The sequence below is a fragment of the Heterocephalus glaber genome, unplaced genomic scaffold (genome assembly GCF_053883595.1).
Source record: "Heterocephalus glaber isolate CG9 unplaced genomic scaffold, H.glaber_assembly_v1.0 deba00000896, whole genome shotgun sequence".
Lineage (NCBI taxonomy): Eukaryota > Metazoa > Chordata > Mammalia > Rodentia > Bathyergidae > Heterocephalus > Heterocephalus glaber.
In genome coordinates this window covers 1887948-1909264 of record NW_028258170.1, presented here as the reverse complement: position 1 = coordinate 1909264, position 21317 = coordinate 1887948, and the positions used below count along the sequence as shown (strand labels likewise).

The window sequence follows — 21317 nt, the reverse complement described above, 5'->3', positions numbered from 1 at the left end:
TTTTAGACATTTGCTCTGTCCCTACATGCCATGTTATTTATGGCAGTTCTTGCTTCTATAAAAGTTTATTGCCTAACAGAGAAGAAATAAGTTGTGTCACATTTTTTAATTGTCTAAAAAGTTTCTGTACTAAAATGTACTAATAAAATATGGCAGATATGTAAATGTGTTTACATTTATCATTTGTCTTAAATTATTATGTGATATTTCTTCAGTATAGAAATGCTGCTACCTTTTTCATTTGTGCCATGATTTTATTTGCTCATTTCTTGATACTTTACTAATTGTTTTTTAAGCACATTTATGTATTTTTTATTTTGGAGAAATATAGTTTATTTATGTAGTGCAAATACAAACATTAGCTCAGAATTCATATAATTCATATAATATCAAGATAATCATGAAATAGACTGTCAATAAATTCCATAGCAAAATGTCCTAATTCACAATGCAGAGTAAAGGCTTCAATGCATGGAATATTAAGTTTCAGATAGAAACAATATTTCTTTGAGAAACTAGGGGAGCCAAAGCCAAGGCTTTGCCATTTAGGGCAATCTTGAGGTGTGTAAATTAGTTCTATGACATTTGGAACCAAAGTCTGATCAGCTCAGCATATAACGTGTAATTCAAAAGCCCCTAGTAGCATACATTGGTGTGTTGGAATTTTCAAACATCAGCTCCCCAATTCCTTTCTCTTGGAAATTTTGCTTTTCCTATTCCTCATTCTCCACCCTGTCCAATATTCTTTTGTGGTTCATGATCACCTTCTTAATGCACTATTTAATGTTATCATGTATCAACATATCCAGAGAGGGACTATGTACTACAAGGTTAAAAATACAACAATTAAAAATAGCTGTGTTAAACATTAATTAAATTCAGGAATAGACAATATAGAAAAGTATAATTTGGACCTTCTTTCTGAGTTTTTTAAGAAATGAGAGAAGACAGTATTGAAGACTTTGATCTATCTTAGACTTGCTGGTTAAATCCTCATAGTTTTCATCCCCTGGTAATCTCTATAAATCACATTGTTTTGTCATGCCAAATGGGATCAATGGCAAATATTGTCTAAATATTATAGTGCCAGTGACTATGTGGAGGGAGTTAAGAGTATAGTTATTTTCTACATCTTGATTCTCTCTTTTATCTGTGTAGAAGAAATCCCTAATTATTAGGATGACAAACAGATGACATATTTGGTGATATGAATAACACAGTCTACTTCAATCTCCTTTTACTTTAAAAGGACCCTTAACATAGGAAATGTCCAGTGTCCTCCCCAGTTGCTACATTCTGTCCCTATGAATTCTAATTTTACTCCCAAGTAAATGCATCAGTTATTGGAATGAGTTTGAAAGGAGGAGTCTCTTCATGCTTGTATATAATATCATACTACATCTCCCATCTTGTTTGACCTGAAATAAAAGCAGCAATGCTTTCAGATAGATAGTATGAGTTTCAGGTCAAATAATTTTAAATGTGGTGCTTTTTATTCAAATCTATAATTTCATACACACAGTATAGTAGTGGATATTCAACTTTATTAGCATTTGCTCTAGTTCAGTAAGTGTATGAAAAAAGCTAAAAGCTCATGTATGAAAGCCTTGTTAGTCAGTTGTAGTTTTACTGGGAGGATGGAGCCTTTGACTCTTAAGGACTAGTTGGAAGTCTTCCATCCATATGAGCATGTGCCTTAAAGGGGACTCTGGGGACCCTGACCATTTTAAATCCCTCCTTTTTACTTCCTGACTCCCATGGAGTGAGCAGGTTCCTTTGCTATGTACAACCACTATCATATACTCTCTTGCAACAGACGCTAAATCTAAGAGGACATCTGACTTTGAAGGTTTCAGTAAACCTTCAAAACCTATTTGGCAAAATAAGCCTTTCCTTCTCTGAATTGAATCACTTACTGAAGTAAACACTTTTTTGAAGATTGTATTTTTATGATTGTCATAGTGAGTGGGAAAATTTTGTCTGTCAATAGACATTTTCGTAGCACTTCAGAATGAAGAAGAATGGATGAACAAAATCGCTTTTTCTTGAATAAATTCCTTATCTTGTGAGTTCCCAATAATTCTGGAATCAGTTTTACTCAGTTTAGTACATTTGTAATTGTTCATCTCCTTGGTCCTCTTGTGATTTTTGGAATGGTGATTTTAATTGGACTGGATTTCCTGTTTCACACTCCACTGTGGTTTTTCCTAAGCCATGGCTCTTTCCATGACTTTTGCTATGGTACAGCAATTGGACTCAGGGTGCTGAAAGGATTCATTGCCAAGAACAAGTCAATTATATTCTTCATCTGTGCTGTGTATTCTTGATAATCCATGTCAGTGCAGTTCTGTATGTCTACTGCTGGTAGTGATTGCATTTGATAGGCACACGGCCATTAGCAACACCTTGCTCTATACAGCTCACATATCAGGTAGGCTGTGCTCCCAGATCTGGGTTAGAGTTTGGCTGATGGAAATGGTAGATGCTTTCATAAATACAGTATTGGCATTCTATGTATGTTTCTGTAGATTTAATGAAATTAATCATTTCTTCATGGTATTCAACATTATTGGTTCCATTATCTGATTACTCTTTCAGACCTACTCTGCAGAGGGAAGATTTAAGTTTTCTTTGCTTGCACTTCCCTGTTAAGTATCATTTCAATTTTACAGGGCACTCTACTCTTCATGTGTTTCTGGTTGATTCTTCCTAATCTTTAGGTCAAGAAAAATTTATCTTCTTGTTTTATAGCATTGGGATTCCCAGGCTGAAAACTCTGATTTGCATCCTATTGAACAAGGTGTGAAAGAGGTCTTGAAGTAGTTTTGAAATAAAAATATTATGTAGATAGTTTTCTCTAAGTCTTACACCGTGTTTCATAAAATTCAAATTATTTTCACTGATTTCACCCACAGTGGTCACCATGTTAAGAAATGGAAATTTAAGTGCTCTTTAAACAATTGCAACCTGAAGAGATTTGTCATGCTTGGTGACAGGGAGTCAACCTAATGAGTGTGGACCAAAGATGATTCCCATTCCCTCAAATGAGCACCAGGGAAGAAAACAATTGTCAGAGCTCTTGGGAAGCACACAGTCATCAGTGACTTCAGTTTAATATTTGGCTAATTATTGAAATTGTTTAGAATGAGCTTGCCTCAATATCTCTATGGCAATAATTTTCTATATTTATAATCAGTACAATTACTCAATAAATGACAGCAAAACATGAAAGGGCACTAAAGTGTATCACAAAGGAGCCCTTTTCCCCAGTCAAGAATATTTTAAAGATGTTAGCGTGAAGCATTACCTAGGTTTATTGGGATTTTACAGAACAATTGTGCCTTTGAGAACTCTTGGATTGGGTTGGATTTGAGAAGATACTGGAATCACCCAGATTATTTGAGTGTACACATTACTTAAGCCTATGTGCTGTTATATCATTTTTTGTGCATGTAATTTTTTATTTACTCATTTTGTGATAAAAAATAACTTACCTGAATTGAGACAAATGTAAAGAGATATTTTATTGTGCCTTACAGTCATTAGCAGACTTCACAACACATGTGGAAATCCATGTATCTTGAGATGATTTATACTAATATACTTCATATGCATAATAATGATCAACTATTGGAAAACATATGTTGCTTTCAGGCAAATGATTTCAAGGAAAAAGCCAAATTCTATTTATTTCAGAAATAAATTTGTGCACTGTTAATGAGATTTGGGAAGTACAGGAAATGCGAATAGTCTATGTATCTCAAACTGGTTTCTTTCTTTCTACTTTTTACTAAGTGTCTCCCAAGCTAACAGCCTGAAAATATTTAATAACACATATTTACTGTTCCATTGCTATTGCAAATCTATGTTCTAGGGATTATGTGAATGCAGAGACATACATGTATGGTAATTTAAGAAAACCCACCAGAAAGAGCATAGTAGGTGTCACGGATAGTGTATGGCACAAAATAATTGAGATTAATGTGTTTGGAATTGAGATAGGAGAGTGGAATCTGACAATGATTAATAAAAAGTCATTATGGTGTATTGCCACACTTCCAAATGGTATAGTAAAGAGTAGTGCTTAGAAATAGCGGAAACATGATGGAAGAAAGAAAAGGACACAAAACTCATGAGGTTGAGGATGTGTTTCAATTTCAGAAGATGTCTAGTTTCACTGGGAGAGAGTGTGATGCATGATCTGGTTGAGTTTCTCACAGTGATCAATTCAGTGACATCAGGGAAGAATGAGGCCTTTAACCTTTGCCACAGTTGTTACAGGATTCCTGGGGGGACCCTGAGCCAGGAGGGTAAACAATCACATCTGAATCACAAAATGCACAGGGGGGGGGGCTTATGAGATTTATTTCCCCATAGGAACTGGGTGAAAATAAATAGGATCTGTGTATGGTTCAGGTAACAGTGGTGAGTACAGAATGTCCATGTCAACTCAGGTAGGCTTCTCAGTGACTATACCAAAAAATAGAGGAAAAGTAAAGCATTGCTTTTTGGAGAAAGTGAGGAATTAAAACTGAGACATGTGTTAGTAAATGATTTAATGCTTGCTTACTCAGTTAAACACATTCTGCAATCTAATGGCCAGAGATGTTTTCTTATTAGACTTATGTGAAGTTGACTTCATTTGTCATTTGTATAAGAATTGTGAAGTTTACACTTTCACAGTTTATAAGTACACAATTCCTTTTCAAAATCTTTCTGCAAGTAGTATGTTTCATGTGAATGTAAAATTTGTTCTTGCTTAATGGAAGTAAATATAATAGAGGTATGATATTACATGTATCAACATATACCAACTCAAGTCCATATAGACTGCATCTGTAGTTGTTAATCTAGAGGAAAGATGAGCTCCCTGATTTCATGCATCAGTAGACACACACAGACACCATGCCACATACACACAGAAATGCATATATGAACATACTAAACTGAGGCTCATATGTCACAGGAACTTGCACTGTTTCTTTTCCCATTACAGTTTTTGTGAAAAATTCACTTAAAAGCCAACAATAAGGGCTGGAGATTAACTCAGTGGTGCTGTGCCTGCCTCCAAGTGCAAGGTTCTGAGTTCGATCTCTGTTACCAGAAATATAAAAGCCAACAATAAGCAGAGGTGCATGTTGCAGTCTGTTATTCCCACTTCTTTTTACTCCTTCTGTTTGGCTTTTCCAGGGATTCATCCTTGGGAACCGGCTGAGTTACATGAAAATCTTCTAAAATTTCTGATATGACAGGGATGATTAGGAGCAGAGTGGTCCAATCAAACATTTTACTTTTCAGTGGGACCTAAGGACACCAGGCAGAACCATAATTTTCACTCATTAACTTACATTCAATATGATGTCAGTGAGAAAATAGTACAGTTTCTTAAGCATGTGATCATTTTGAGAACTGTGAGAGATGATGCCTTTTACGTTCTGCCTTGTAGTTACTTCTAACTCAGGGGTTCGTTTCATGACTTTCGATCTGGTACTAGCTTTTAGTACATTCAAATTAGAGTGTGAGGATGGTTTATGCAGAAAAGGCAATTAATAGTTATACATGTTTAGAATAAAATTTCATCTAGCCCCATTTCTTGATATTTTGTTTCTTTTTTCATATGGCATTGCTTCTTTAGATGGCAACTTGTTTCTCCTGCTTTCTGAGGTTAAAGAAGAAAATTGAGGAGGTCCTGAGTCATGCAGAACACGTCGAATCAGTCCACTGCAGACAGGCAGCCACCTGGTTCCACACTACAAAGACACAGAGGACACCAGACCATCAGACCACAGTACTGAGTCCCGCTGCTCCCAGCCCAGAGGTAGGGGCTTCTGAGCCACCATCCCACTGCTCTTGGTCCAGAGGAAGGGGTTTCTCGGCCACCATACCTCCCACTGCTCCCAGCCCAGAGGAAAAGGCTTTTGGGCCACCTTCTGTCCCACCACTCCTGGTCCAGAGGAAGGGGCTTCCGGGCCACCATCCCTCCCACTGCTCCCAGCCTAGAGGTAGGGGCTTCTGAGACACCATCCCACTACTCCTGGTCCAGAGGAAAGGTCTTCCCTGCCTCCATCCTTCCCGCTGCTCCCAGCCCACAGGAAAAGGCTTTTGGGCCACCATCCCTACCACTGCTCCCAGTAGGATGCACCATCCCACCTCTCTCAGCTCACAGGAGGTAATCTGTTCAGGCGCCAAAAACTCCCCACAGGTGAAATGAGAAAACATGTAAATAAGAATCAAAACCAGACTTCCAGATCACCTACAGCAACCCCAAAGGGAAATGAGATGGAACACTCTGATATTCAACCACCTGGATCCACTGAACTGGCAAAAAAAGGGGATCTGGAAAAAATGAAATCAGAAATAGTTTCTCAGATAACAGGAGAAATTGTGCTCCTAGTGCAAGACATGATTAATAAAACTAGAGAGGAGCTCAGGAACATGATAGAATCCCAACATAAGAAACAAATGGAACCCATAAAACAGATGCAAATAGATATCCAGGAGATCAAAAACTCCATTGAAAGCCTACACAACAGAATGAGCCAATGTGAGGACAGAATTTAAGATAGAGAAGAAAAGATTGCAATTAGTGACCAAGAAAAGAAAAATTGCTTCAAAATTATAAGGGAACATGAGAAATCAATCCAGCAGCTTCTAGATGATGAAAAAAGAATAAGACTGATTGGGCTTAATGAAGAAACAGGAGAGAGTGCAGTTGACATAAAAAAATCTCTTCACAGAAATAATGGCAGAAAACTTCCCAAGCAGGGGAAAAGAGCTTGACATACAGATAAGTGAGGCATATAGGAATCCAAATAGCCTGGATCAAAAAAAAATCAACACATAGACATATAATTGTTAAGATTCCAGAAACTCAACAGAAGAACAAAGTTCTACAAGCAGTTAGAGAAAAGAAACACATCACATACAAAGGAAAGCCCATCAGAATCACAGCATTCTCAACACAAACCATCAAATCAAGAAGAGCTTGGAGTGACATATTCCAAGTCCTAAAAGAAAACAGCCTCCAACCCAAATTGATGTACCCTGAAAAAGTATCTTTCAAAATGGATGGAGAAATAAGATACTTTCATGACAAAGAGCACCTTAGGAACTTTGTGAATATCAAAACAGCACTCCACAGAATTTTACACAATATCCTAGGAACAGACATTGAGGATCACAACCCCAGGAAGCAAAGCAGAATGAACCCATCTGGCATGACAACAAATTAAATGGAAAGGGGGAGAAGCCAACAAAAAGAAAAAGTCATGGCTATGACAAGTCAGTACATTTCAGTTATAACCATCAAGGTTAATGGCCTCAGTTCACCAATCAAAAGAAATAGATTGGCAGAATGGGTCAAGAAGCACAATCCAACAATATGCTGCTTACAAGAAACACACTTAAATCAAAAGGAAACTCATAGACTGAAAGTTAAAGGGTAGAAAACAATACTCCATGTGACGGGAACCTGAAAAAAAGCAGAAGTAGCTATCCTCTTTGCAGATCAAGTAGACTTCAAATGAGCACTGATTAAGAGAGATGAAGAAGGACACTATATCCTTGTAAAGGGAACAATCCAAGAGGAAGAGATGACAATCATAAATATCTATGCACCAAACACTAGTGCACCCAACTATATAAAACAAATACTAATGGACATGAAAAGTCATATATGCAGTAATACAATTGTAGTGGGGGACCTCAACACGCCACTATCACAAATAGATTGATCAACTAGACAAAAAATAATTAATGAAATACTAGAGCTCAATTGAACTCTTGAACAAATGAACTTAACAGAACTTTACAGAGTCTTCCACCCCACAAAATCAGAATATATATTCTTCTCAGCTGCACATGGGTCATTCTCCAAAATAGACCAAATGGTCACACATAGAACATGTTAAAATAAGTGCAAAGGAATTGAAGTTACCCCCTGTATATTATCAGACCATAGTGTGATGAAATTGGAGATCCATAGCAAAAGAAACTCAAAAAATTTCATAAACATGTGGAAATTGAACAACACACTTCTGAATAACCAAGGGATCACAGAGGAAGTTAAAGAAGAAATCAGACAGTTCCTTCAATTAAATGACAATGATAATACAACATCGGAATCCATGGGACACAATGAAAGCAGACTTATGAGGGAAATTCATAGCAATGAATACGCATATTAGGAAAACAGAACGAGCCCAGTTAAAAAACCTCATGCTGCACCTCAAGCTTCTAGAAAAAGAAGAACAGGACAACCCCAGAGCTCATACAAGGGAGGAAAATATAAAGATCAGGGCAGAAATCAATGCAATGGAGACTAAGAGAATGATACAAAAAATCAATGAAGCCAAGAGTTGGTTCTTCGAAAGAATCAACAAAATTGACAAACCTTTAGCCAACCTTGTCAGAAACAGGAAAGAAAAGGTCCAAATCCATGCAATTAGGAATGAAAAGGGTGAAATTACAACAGACCCAGCAGAAATCCAGAGGATCATTAATACCTACTTCCAGAGCCTATACGCCAATAAGATGGACAACACAGAAGAAATGGACAGATTCCTAGATACATATGAATTAACAAAGTTGAATGAAGAAGACCAAAAATTCTGAACAACCCAATATCAACCAATGAAATTGAAAATGTAATTAAAAATTTATCAACTAAGAAAAGCCCAGGCCCTGATGGCTTCACTGCTGAATTCTACAAGACATTTAGAGAGGAACTGCTGCCACTACTGTTTAAACACTTCAGTGAAATTGAAAAGGAAGCAATACTCCCAAATTCATTCCTGGAAGCAAGCATCACCTTGATCTCCAAAGCAGAGAAAGACCCAACCGAAAAGGAGAACAATAGGCCAATCTCACTAATGAACATAGATGCAAAAATCCTTAATTAGATAATGACAAACAGAATGCAGATCATCAAGAAGATCATACACTCTGATCAAGTGGGATTCATCCCAGGGATGCAGGGATGGTTCAATATATGTAAATCACTCAATGTAATAGACTATATCAATAGAGCCAAGGACAAAAATCATATGATTATCTCCATAGATGCAGAAAAAGCATTTGACAAAATCCAACATGCATTTATGATAAAAACCCTGCAAAAAATTGGAATAGATGGTCTCTACCTCAAACTGATAGAAGCCATCTATGAAAAACCATAGCCAATATCATACTAAATGGTCAAAAACTGAAATCCTTCACACTAAAATCAGGAACAAGACAAGGATGTCCACTATCAAAACTCTTCTTCAATATAGTTCTGGAAACGTTAGCCATGGAAATTAGACAAGAGAAAGAAATAAAAGGAATAAAGATAGGAAATGAAGAAGTCAAATTGTCATTATTTACAGATGACATGATTCTGTACATAAAAGACCCCAAGAACTCCACCAAAAGTCTTCTGGACTTAATAACCAAATTCAGTCATGTAGCTGGTTACAAGGTCAGCACACAAAAATCAATAGCTTACCTCTACACAAATGACAGACTCACTGAGAGAGAAATCAGGCAAATAATTCCTTTCCCAATAGCATCCAAAAAGCTGAAATACCTAGGAATCAACCTAACGAAAGAAGTCAAAGACCTCTTGAAAAGAGAGATTGAAGATGATATCAGAAAATGGACAGCCATGCTCTGCTCCTGGGTAGGAAGGATTAATATAGTGAAAATGGCCATACTTCCAAAACTGCTATAGAGATTGAATGCAATTCCAATTGAGATCCCAGCAGCAAACTTCATAGACCTTGAGAAAAAAATCCAAAAATTCATTTGGAACAAGAAGAGACCCAGAATAGCAAAAGCAATTCTAGGTAACAGAGACATGGCAGGGGGTATCACAATCCCCAAACTGCAACTATACTACAAAGCTACTGTGATAAAAACAGCATGGTACTGGCAAAGAAACAGACCTGAGGACCAGTGGAACAGATTAGAAGATGCAGAAACAATGCCAGACACACTCAGCCATCTCATCTTAGATAAAGGAGCCAAACACCCTCACTGGAGGAATGATAGCCTCTTTAATAAATGGTGCTGGAAAAATTGGGCTTCAACTTGCCAAAGATTAAAACTAGACCTATATCTCTCACCATGCACTAAACTAAAATCAAAATGGATTAAAGATCTAAATATTAAAATAGAAACTCTGAACCAGTTGGAACAGAGGTTAGGTAGAACCCTTGAAGACATCGGTGAAGGAAAAAATTTTATGAACAAAACCCCAGTTGCCTGTGAGCTAGCACAAACAATCAACAAGTGGGATCTCTTCTTATTAAAAGGCTTCTGCACAGCAAGAAAAAACACAGCAGTGTGAAGAGACAACCCACAATGTTGGTAAAATTCTTCACCTGCTCTTCCTCAGACAAAGGTCTATACTATCTCGAATCTATAAAGAATTAAAAAGATCACACCTCCTAAATTTAAAGATCCAATCCGAAAATGGGCATCTGAAATGAACAGACATTTCTCACACAAAGAAGTAGAAATAGCAAATAAATACATGAAAAAATGTTCAACATCACTGGTCATTCGAGAGATGCAAATGAAAACAACACTGAGATTCCATTTCACTCCAGAAAGAATGGTTGCTATCATGAAATCAACCAATAGCAAATGCTGGTGGGGCTGTGGGGAAAGAGGAATGCTGCTCCACTGCTGGTGGGAGTGTAGACTGGTGCAAGCACTGTGGAAATCAGTATGGAGATACCTCAAAGAACTAGGACTGGAAATCCCATTTGACCCCACTATTCCACTGCTGGGTATCTTCCGCAAAGGAATTTAAGGAATCATAACACAATGTATGTAGCAGCACAGTTTGTGGTAGGTAAACCTTGGAAACTGCCCAAATGCCCATCAACTGGAGACTGGGCAACGAAAATGTTGGTTTTTTTCATAAAATGGAGTACTACTCAGCCATGAAAAATGAGAAATTAGAGACATTTATAGCTAAGTGGATGCACATTGAGGTGATACTCTTAAGTGAAATAAATAGGACACACATGTATAAATACCGAATAGTTTCTCTGGTATGAGAAACTGAAAGTGTAAATAAGGACTAAAATGTATAATAGGTAATGTGAAATAGGAAGAAAAGGGGCAAAGGGGAAGGAAGTGGGAGGGCTAGGGGAAAGGATAGAAGGGAATGGGATTAATAGGAGAAAATGGAAAAATAGGAACAAAATCTTTGTATATAGGGAGTAATGAAGGTGTTGAAGGGAGGGCTGGGCAAGGGTGAAAAATAAGAACCAAGAGAGACTATGTAAAGGTGCAAATTTCCAATGATGAATGTCATTCATTTTATTGTATACCTAAAATGTACCAATGATTAGAATGAATAATTGATAATGCAAAATAGGAAGAAAAGGTCCAAGGGGGTAGGGGTATTGGGAGGGATAGGGAAAGGAAAGAAGGGAAAGGAAAAATGGTGAGAAATGGAAAAAATGGAAATAAAGTCTTTGTAAATAGGGAAGGTTGGAGGGGGTGAAAGGAGGGCTGGGAATGGGAAAAAAAAAAGAACCAAGATGCATTATGAAAAAAAAAAGAAGACAATTGACAGATATAATTCACATTTTGTTCCATAAATATTATATTTTGGATATGTAGAAAAATATAATCCCAGTATAAATTCTCTTTATTTTTATTACAATTTATAGAAAAAACAATGAAAAATGGATGAAGGAAACTGCTCCTCATTAACTGAATTCTTTTTCTTAGGAATAACGAATAATCCTGAAATGAAAATGTCCCTATTTGCCATATTTTTAGTTGTGTATCTCATTAATGTCCTGGTGAATCTCGGTATGATCTCGCTTATCAGAGTGGACTCCCAGCTTCACACACCAATGTACTTCTTCCTCAGCTACCTCTCCTTCTCTGACCTCTGCTATTCCAGTGCAGTTGGGCCCAAGATGCTGGTGGACCTACTCACCCAAAGCAAATCAATTCCTTTTGTTGGCTGTGCTCTGCAATTCTTCTTCTTCTACATGTTTGTAGATGTTGAGTCTGCTGCTGGCAGTGATGACCTTTGATCGGTACAAGACCATCAGCAACCCCCTGCTGTATGGAGTAGACATGTTCAGCAGGCTGTACTCTGTACTTGTGGCCAGTATCTACCTGTTGGGAGTTGTAGATTCTTTGATACATACATCATTGGCATTCCGCTTGTGTTTCTCTGATTCTAGGGAGAGCAATCATTTCTTCTGTGATATTCTTCCTATCTTATTAATATCTTGCTCTGATACACAGATCAATGAGTTATTGATATTCACCATTTTTGGTTTTATAGAACAGAGCACTATCTCAGGAATCCTTTTCTCTTATTTTTATATTATCTTGTCATAAAGATCCACTCTGATGAGGGGAAGGTCAAAGGTTTCTCCACCTGTGCCTCCCACCTCACTGAAGTTTCCATTTTCCAGGGAACCATGCACTTCATGTACTTCCAGGCCAGTTCTTCCTACTTCCTAGATCAGGACAAAATGACCTCACTGCTTTACAGCCTGGTGATTCCCATGCTAAATCCCCTGGTTTATAGTCTACAGAACAAGGATGTGAAAGAGGCCACAAAAAGGTTGAAAAATAAAATTTTGGGAGCTAGGTATTTAGCTCAGTGGTTCTGCCACCTGCCTCACAAGTGCAAGGTCCCGAGTTTGATCCCAGGTACCAAAATAAATAAATTAATTAATTAAAATAAAATTTTATCTTAGGTTAATTAGTATATACTACCAATAAATATGTGTTTATACACAATGTATGTATGTGGTTTCTTCACATTATATTTATAACCGATAGTCTTGTCAAATGCCTTAATTAAACTTAATAGTTTAATTATCTCCAATATATCTATATCTATGTAAATATAATTTCCCAAATATTTTATCCTTTATTATATATCTTCTAAAGACATGGAGATATTTATTTTTGGAAATATTTTCAGTCTTTATTTTAATGTGCAGAACTGTCCTTTATTTGATGTGTACTGTAGGCATTGATTTTATTGTTAAGATTTACTGAAGATGCCCATTTGTACCTGTATGTTCATTTAATTCATGGTGAAATGAGTGTCATGCTATGGATCCCAAGAACGTATTGGGAATTAGAAACATTAAATAGCTAAACACACAAATATTAGATAATAAAGTATAAATTAGCATGAAGAAAATGCAGGACACTTTATGGAAAAGTAAAATATCTAAATCTGATCTGTAAAGAAGAAAACATTCTGTGAAATGAGAACACTTAGGTTATTTGTTTGTTTGTTTGTTTTCTTGGTACCGGGGATCAAACTCGGGTCCTTGCGCTGACACTTAGTTTTATATCTAAACAACGAATGCAGACATAATGGAGGGGTGCTGGGAGAAGAAATTGCTTTATATGACAAATTGGATATTAGAAATCCTGAAATGGTCAGGAAAACGGACCGAGAAGGAAAGGAAGTCCAAGTTGCAAGAAAAAAAGTGGAAAGGAGATTTCCCTAATGATTAGTATGTTGAAAATTTCTTTATATACTTCTACACAATTTAAATGTCTTCTTTTGAGAAATATTTATTTGGATTTCTTGTACTCATTTTTCATACTAGTATTTGTTTTGGAAGGATTTTTATTTTCTTTTATTATTTATTGAGTTGTTATGTGTTCTAGGAAGAAATGGTTCTACTGCATGTCAGGATGAGTATAGTAAATCATACTATATTATTTATTTTTATATAAATATAAGAAACAATTTTTATTCTTACAACATGAAGAAATGATAAATATTTGAGAGGATGGATTTCCCAATTACCCTGATTATATCATTACACAATGTATATATGACTGTTCATTCCACCCATAAAATTGAGCAAATTTGTAACTACTCAAAAAGATTCAAAACAAAACATAATTGAAAAGTGTAGGGTCCTTGTAAAGTCTACTCTACAATTCTCAATGGAGTCATTTCTACTCAGTTTTTCCACTTTTATTGTTCATATATCATGTTTTAATTTCCACATTTGTGATTCATAAATAATACTCTCCTGAAAGCATTATTCTACCTATAACTCTCTATTTTAAACCATCTCCTCTAATAAAACACTATGAAAAATCTTGATGCACACAAAGTTTACTGAATTTCATTCTAGCACCTGTACTGTGGCTGAGTTACAAGTTGAAAAATAAATAAGAAATTGAAATCAACTCTCGTAGAAATATTTTCAGGACTAATTTTATGGTTGATAATAACTCAGTGCATGACATGTATTTTGAATATAATTCTGGATTCTAAGGTAGTCAATCTACAAAGTTGTGCACATTAAATAAAGAACATTCATCTAAATACCTAATTAGTATTTGATTAATCAGCTGACTAAACTTGAATTTGCAGTGGAAAACCTCTAGAAGAAACTTGCTGAGCACATATAGATATTACTATATATTTCAGGAGTGACACAACATTCTATGAAAATGTTGATTATCTATTAAAACTGAACAAGTTAAAAGACACTGAAAACCTTTGTTTTGTTGTGTGCAATTATGTATAAAACATCCTTGTGTGAAAACATTGCATAAAGAAAATCAAGTCTCAGAATCTCTGTTGCTCTTCAACAGTGGCATTTGTAGGACACTGTTATAGGTTTGGGGAAATTATGATGATCCAAAAATGTACGGGGCAAATACTTCTTCTAGAGACCACATTATAAGTTTCCACTGCCACAGACTCTGAATTTACACAGCCCCTTTGTTGAACAGCAGCACAACCAAAACATTGTTTAAAATATAAAGTTCAGGTAAATTCTAGGGTTCATGTGTCACCAAGCAATCCAGGGTTCTTCTGTGCAATTTGAGTAGTAAGCATGAATCAGCAAAGTGCAGGTCTGCTATGGGCTCTGAGTTTTAACTGCTAATTGCCCTGGGACATCAGTGCTCTGTGTACCTGTATCCTGTAGTTCACAGTGGTAGAGCTCTGGGCCCCACATTTCCAGTTCCTGAACTGTTGTCTGCACTGTAACCCTGTCAATGCTACCATTTACTGCCACTCACAGGTTGTCAGTGGTTGCCACCACCAGCCGCCCCTGCTGGACACTGTGGCTGACACACACTGCTGTCTCCATGACTGAAGTTCACTAGCTGTCTATGCTGACTTTGCCCACTGTCTCTAGATGGCTTCAGGGCTCTCAGCCCCTCATGTTCATAGTCACTGCCCTTTCTCTCTTTAAGAGACCCATTCTGTCTGCATGAGCCAGGATGCTGAGTAGGTTTACAGATCTATGGGAGGAATAAATTATAAGCAGATGTACCAGACCAATGGATGGTGGGTCTGCCCTACAACAGGGGATCAGCACACAAGAGGGCACCCTCTTGGACTAACTGAAGAGGACTCCTGTTTAGAAGGAATGATTAAGATATAAAGAGATTGTTTAAATTTAAAAAAAATCTTACTACAGTAAGATACACACTGTCATTAATCCCTCTCAAAGCACTCTTGCTTTGAACATGCTTATCCCATCATTCTTGCTACTTCCTGAAGCAGATCTGGAAGTCCTCTTTCATAAGTGTCTATGTGTACTGTGATTAAAAAACAGTAGTGAGTGCTGCTGTCAAGTGCCATCTAATAGAATGGCACATTTGATGAACTATCCCTGTGTCTCCTCATCTACCTTAGTAACCAAATTTGGCACCATAGGACTTCTGGCTCTTTCCCAGAGTTAAAATGATCACGAATGGTAAACACTGAATTGATTCGGGACATCAAGCCCAATGTGAGATTGTAACTAAAGAGAAGAAAAAAATGACTTCTGGAACTGCTTCAGAAGTAGCAAGAAAGACAGGACAAGTGTTTTTGGAGTGAGGAGGAGTATACTGAGGGGCACTGATAGCAACATATGTTTTACTGTAATAAGTTTTTAAAATATTTAAACACTACTTTTGGATCACATGTCCTGTACAGCAGCAGCAGGCTTGTAATTGGTTTACATTCAATCTTGGCTATTACTCCAAAGTCAAGCATACTAATTAATAACACATGTTTCAAATTCAAGCCTCTTATTCAAGTTTACAGCTCAGTCTTAATTAACTTCCCCTGTTTGGTTCAAACTCCAGCCTTCTGCGGTCAGGGATCAGATCACTGTGAAGAGAACCAGGTGTCCTTGCCAGCTGCAGCTGTCCTGGGGCCAGTTTGGACTGTGGCACTCCTGAGAATGGGGGCAGAGGGGCCTGCTGGATGGGCTGTTGCTGCCTCTCCCAGAAAATGACATCATAAAATCGGGACTTCCCTCTTTCTGGGATTCTCCAGGAGGGTTAGCCCAGTTAAACATGGCTCACTAGAGTCTGGGGATGTGGAATGTTAAAAGCAGGCCTGATCCTCCCCTGTGTCTGCCATGTCAGCAGCGGTTTCTTCTCTGCTCTGATTGTTTTTGCATATGTTGAGATCCTAAGCTCAAAATCTTTATTTTGGGTTAATATGGAGGCTTTTGGAACATGTGGAGTTTATATGGGCAGAGTCATCAGAAATCACGATTGCCTTAATACAAAGGAGCTTTCTCTTTCTCTGGCTACTTGTGCCATGTAAAATCTGAACATCTGGATATCTGTGAACCATGCTGTCTCTATCTAATGAGTCTATTTGTGCCTGGATTTTCACTTCCAGCCTCTAGAACTGCACATATACATCTATGTAATATAATACTAATATATGTTGTATAAAATATATGTTTTAGATGTAGATCACATTATTATTCAATCAGTAGGGACTGCAAATACATACTAATAAATTTTTTAAAAGTAAAAATTAAAAAGAAGACTATATTTAAATTCTATTAAATGTTTAGTTTCATGAAAAGATAGTGTGATTCCTCAGTTTCAAAATGGATCAAATTGTTGACAAGGGCAAGCAATTAAATTTCAGCCTTTACTAGAGTTGCTGACCCACCATTCTCTGGGGAAAGAGGAATACAGGAATCTAATCAATTATTTGTGAATAACGTAAAGGATGGACAGCAGGAGACTTAGGTCCCAACAGTCTCTAGGTGAGAACAAATATGATCCACAGATTGCTCAGCACCAACAGTAAGTACATGAAGTCTTTGTGCTCTCAGGTAGGCTTTTCTGTGAGTATATTAAAAAAAAAAAGAGGACAAATAAAACATTACTTTCTGTGAAAAATGAGGAATTAGCAATGAGAAATGTATTAGTGAATGATTTTATATCTTCTTATTCATCAACTAATGGCCAATGATGTTTTCTTATTAGACTTGTGTTGTCATTTTTAATAAATTAAATAGCCATTTATTTAAGGATTGTAAAGGATTTACTTATTCATATTTTAATTGAGATAAGTAAACCATTCCTTTTTGAAATCACTTTGAAAAGGAGGTGGTATATGTAAATTTAAAATTGGAATAAATTTTTATTAATGTTTTAGAATAAAGTTTTATTCAAATAATGCTACAGGTAACATATCACAGATAACAACATATGTAAATTCAAGTACCTATGGGCCTAACATACTATTTCAATCTAGAAATCATAAAACAGGATCATATAAGTTCCACATTCAAATATCTAGTAAAATACACACTTAGACCTCTCACATAAGTGCATAGATGAAAGCAAAAAACAGAAGGAATATAAGATAAAATGTCTAGAAACATTTCCTCCTCTCTTCCCATGTTGAGTTTATTGCCAAGGTCAAATTAGAAGCCAGTGATAAGCGTGCGCTCGTGTGTGTGTGTGTGTGTGTGTGTGTGTTGCGTGCGTGTGTTTGTGGTCTGCTGTTCCTCCTATTTGAAGTCATTTTCCAAGTCAAGAGATTTGTAACCTGGAATCTACTGAATTGTGCAAAGGACTTGTAAACACTGTCACAAACCAATGATAATGAATGGCTAAATAGTTCATTGATACATGTGTCATTTTTCAATAAACCTTAAAGATATAAAAGAAAGTACAACGATTTTCATTTTAAAACTTTTGTTCCATGCATGTCATTGTTGGTGGTAAATTCAGTCATATTTCCCGAATAATGTAATCCATGTGATCCTTTCCTAACAATTATGATATCGGTGGTCCTGCATTTTTAATCTTGCTATTTTCCTTCATATCATTTTGGATCTGACAGCTGATTCTAGGTTACTTAAATCTACTTCCTAAGAATGGGTGACAGAGGCCAAGATAATGAACATATATCAGATATTATACATATATTTAAATTCTAAGTTTATAAATTTCTACACTAGAAACTTTTAGTTCTTTTAACATGATCATTTCTCTTTAAGAGTGACATTTTCCAGACTATTTTCTAAGTGGAATGAAAATTATTTGTACAATGAAATTATGTTCTACCTTATGGACATTTTTACCTATCTAGAAAACATCAGATCCTAATTAATGATTTTCTTGAGAACTTTTGAAACAGTTTACACCAAGGTTAAAGAAGAATGGAGAAAGACAACTGCACCACATTCACTGAACTCTTTCTCTTAGGAGTTACCAATAAATCTGGCATGAAAGTGATTCTCTTCACCATTTTTCTTGGCGTTTATCTCATCATTCTCCTGACAAATATTGGGATGATCATTTTAATCAGAGTGGATGCCCAGCTTCAGACACCCTGTTCTCTTTCCTCAGCTGTTTGTCTTTCTCCGGCCTCTGCTGTTCCCGTGCAGTTGGGCCCAAGATGCTGGTGGACCTCGTAGCTGAGAACAAATCAGTTCCCTCTGCTGGCTGTGCTCTGCACTTCCTCACCTGGGTCTTTATAGGTGCAGAGTGTGTGCTGCTGGTGGTGATGGCCTTGGGTCAGTACCAGGCCATCAGCAGCCCTTGCTCTATGTCATGGACATGTCCAGCAGGCTGTGCTGCCAGCTCCTGGTCGGAGTGTACCTGGTGGGATCTGTAGATGCTTTGATACATACTATGATGACTTTTAGGTTCTGTTTCTGTGGCTCTAATGAAATCAATCACTTCTTCTGTGATATCCCTTCTATCCTAGAGTTGTCCTGCTCTGATACACAGGTCAATGAACTAATAATGTTCACCATTTTTGGTTTCATAGAACTGAGCACCATCTCAGGTGTTTTAGTCTGCTATTGCTATTTAGCCTCATCTGTTTTAAAGATTAGTTCTGCTGAAGGAAGGTCCAAAGCTTTCTCCACCTGTGCCTCACACTTAACTACAGTTTTAATTTTCCAGGGAACTCTGCTTTCCAGGCAAGTTCTTCCTATTCCTTAGATCAAGACAAAATGACCTCACTATTTTACACTCTTGTGATTCCCATGCTGAACCCTCTGATGTATAGCCTATGGAACAAAGATGTTAAAGATACCCTGCAAAAGCTGAGAAATAAGTTTTTTATTAAGTAAGAAACCATATACTACAAATAAATATGGATTAATTCATACAAATCTATACTCTTGTTGCCTTCTAATTATATGTTATAAATTTGTCTCAAGGTTTTTAATGCAATATAAGAAATATTTTATCAAACAATAATAAATCAATGTTCTGTAGTTTCCTAACTAGTCCAACTTCATTTTATGTTTCCAATACGATAAGGGTGCTATTTCTTTTTGGTAAATTTCCACTCTATGTGCTAAGTGTTCCAGATTATCACTTGTTTAGTAGAATATTTCATGCTTTTATGTTATTATTCTATTGAGGTTTTAGTGTTTGCCTTTTACATAGTTGTGCGATTAGCATCTTAGGGATAAATAATTTCCATGTTAATGTTTCCTATAATATATTAGAAATTAGAATTATTAATTAAAGTTATAAATAATTTGTGATAAATCATAAAATGCTATTAATTTAAAAACCAGGCTATTCTAAGTGCAAGCCAAATGTGTAAATGTGGATGGCAAAGGGAAGGTTGTTCTCTGAAGGGGGGATATTTAGTTACAGATCTAAACAAGGAGTAGAGATCCAGTGAATGATGCTGCAGGAAGGAAGGATTTTATATGGAGAAGCTGAGAATTAGTAACCTGGATGTGGATAGGAAAGTAGCGCTTTGGAGGAACATAAGGCCAAGATGCAAGGAATAAAGAGCAAAGTGATTCTGATTGACATTTCCTTAGTGATTACTGATATTAGACATATTCATTTACATGTTGGCTATTTGTATGTTTCTTCTGAGAGATGTCTATTTGAATCTTTTGGACCTTTTCATTCAATTTTTTGCTTACTGTTTGTTTAGTTTCATTTCCTATGGAGCTGGCTAAGTATGAGGAAAGGAATCAGTTCTGGTGTTTGACTGTATAGTAGGGTGTATATTGTCCATGACAGTGTATTGTATGTTTCAAAATAAGTAGGAGAAAGTATTTTGACTGGTGCAGCTCAAATAAATGAGGAAAGTTTGAGCTGATGGATTTACTAATCATTTGATCATTACATAATGTATATATGACTCTCAACATCATACGCTACGCATGAATTAGAACAATCTGGGGAAAAGTCAATGTAATTAAAAATGAATGACCCATGTAAGGTCCATCCTTGTGCTGAAATTTTCTGCTTGGTCACTATATCTCTACTTCTCTTACCCACTTTCCTTTCTCAGCCTAATTTTAAAACCCATAACTGTGGTTCTTAAATAATACCTTCCTTAGTGTGTTATTGTATACATTACTCTCTGTAGTAGACCATCTCCTCCAATTTGAGAAGGAGAACGTTTTATGCTCAAGAATACCATGCTTTTCTGCCTGGAATTCTAGCAACTTCTTGTGACCAAGACCCAGAGTGGAAAAACAAATCAATAATAAAAATAAATCCCTGCAGTAATATGTGAGGGCTTATTAGATATCAAATTATTATGACATGCACTTTGAATACACACCTTACAGCTTCTAAGAAAGAATACAAAATGTTTGTGTCTGATGTAATAGATCTATAAAGGCATACATATTAAACACAGGAAGTGAAAAATGTACTTTATCAACGTTAGGTTATTCCTTTGGACTCTGTTTAAATTTGAGATGTCAAAGCACTGTAAGGAGCTTGTTGAAAAACGGGGATGTGGCCATAGATCTGAAGAAATTCCCAGAGGTATGGCACTCTCAATTATGCATTAAAACTGAACAATCTAAATGATCTTGAACATCTAATATTTTCTAGATGCCATTTCAAAATGTCCTTCTCAGAAAACATCTCCACAGTGGAAGTAAAGCCCAAGTGTTTCCTCTTGCTTTTCATAGTATCACCCGTGGGACCTGTCATAGATTACAGGAAAGAGTGGTGATAGAACTGGTCCTGTGGGAGGAACACTGCTTTTAGAAAATGATTTCAAGGTCTTGTACCTGGACATTCCAATTAGCCCTATTCTTTTGTTAGTCTTTTTTATA

The 21317-nt window shown here is 36.5% G+C and overlaps 2 pseudogenes; both read left to right on the top strand.

Annotated features, from left to right (window-relative positions):
* The first annotated feature begins 11627 nt into the window (after positions 1-11627).
* On the top strand, positions 11628-15117 carry LOC106008071 (olfactory receptor 5W2-like; annotated as a pseudogene).
* Positions 15118-18422: 3305 nt separating this feature from the next.
* Positions 18423-19343, top strand: LOC101706024 (olfactory receptor 5W2-like; annotated as a pseudogene).
* Positions 19344-21317: the final 1974 nt, after the last annotated feature.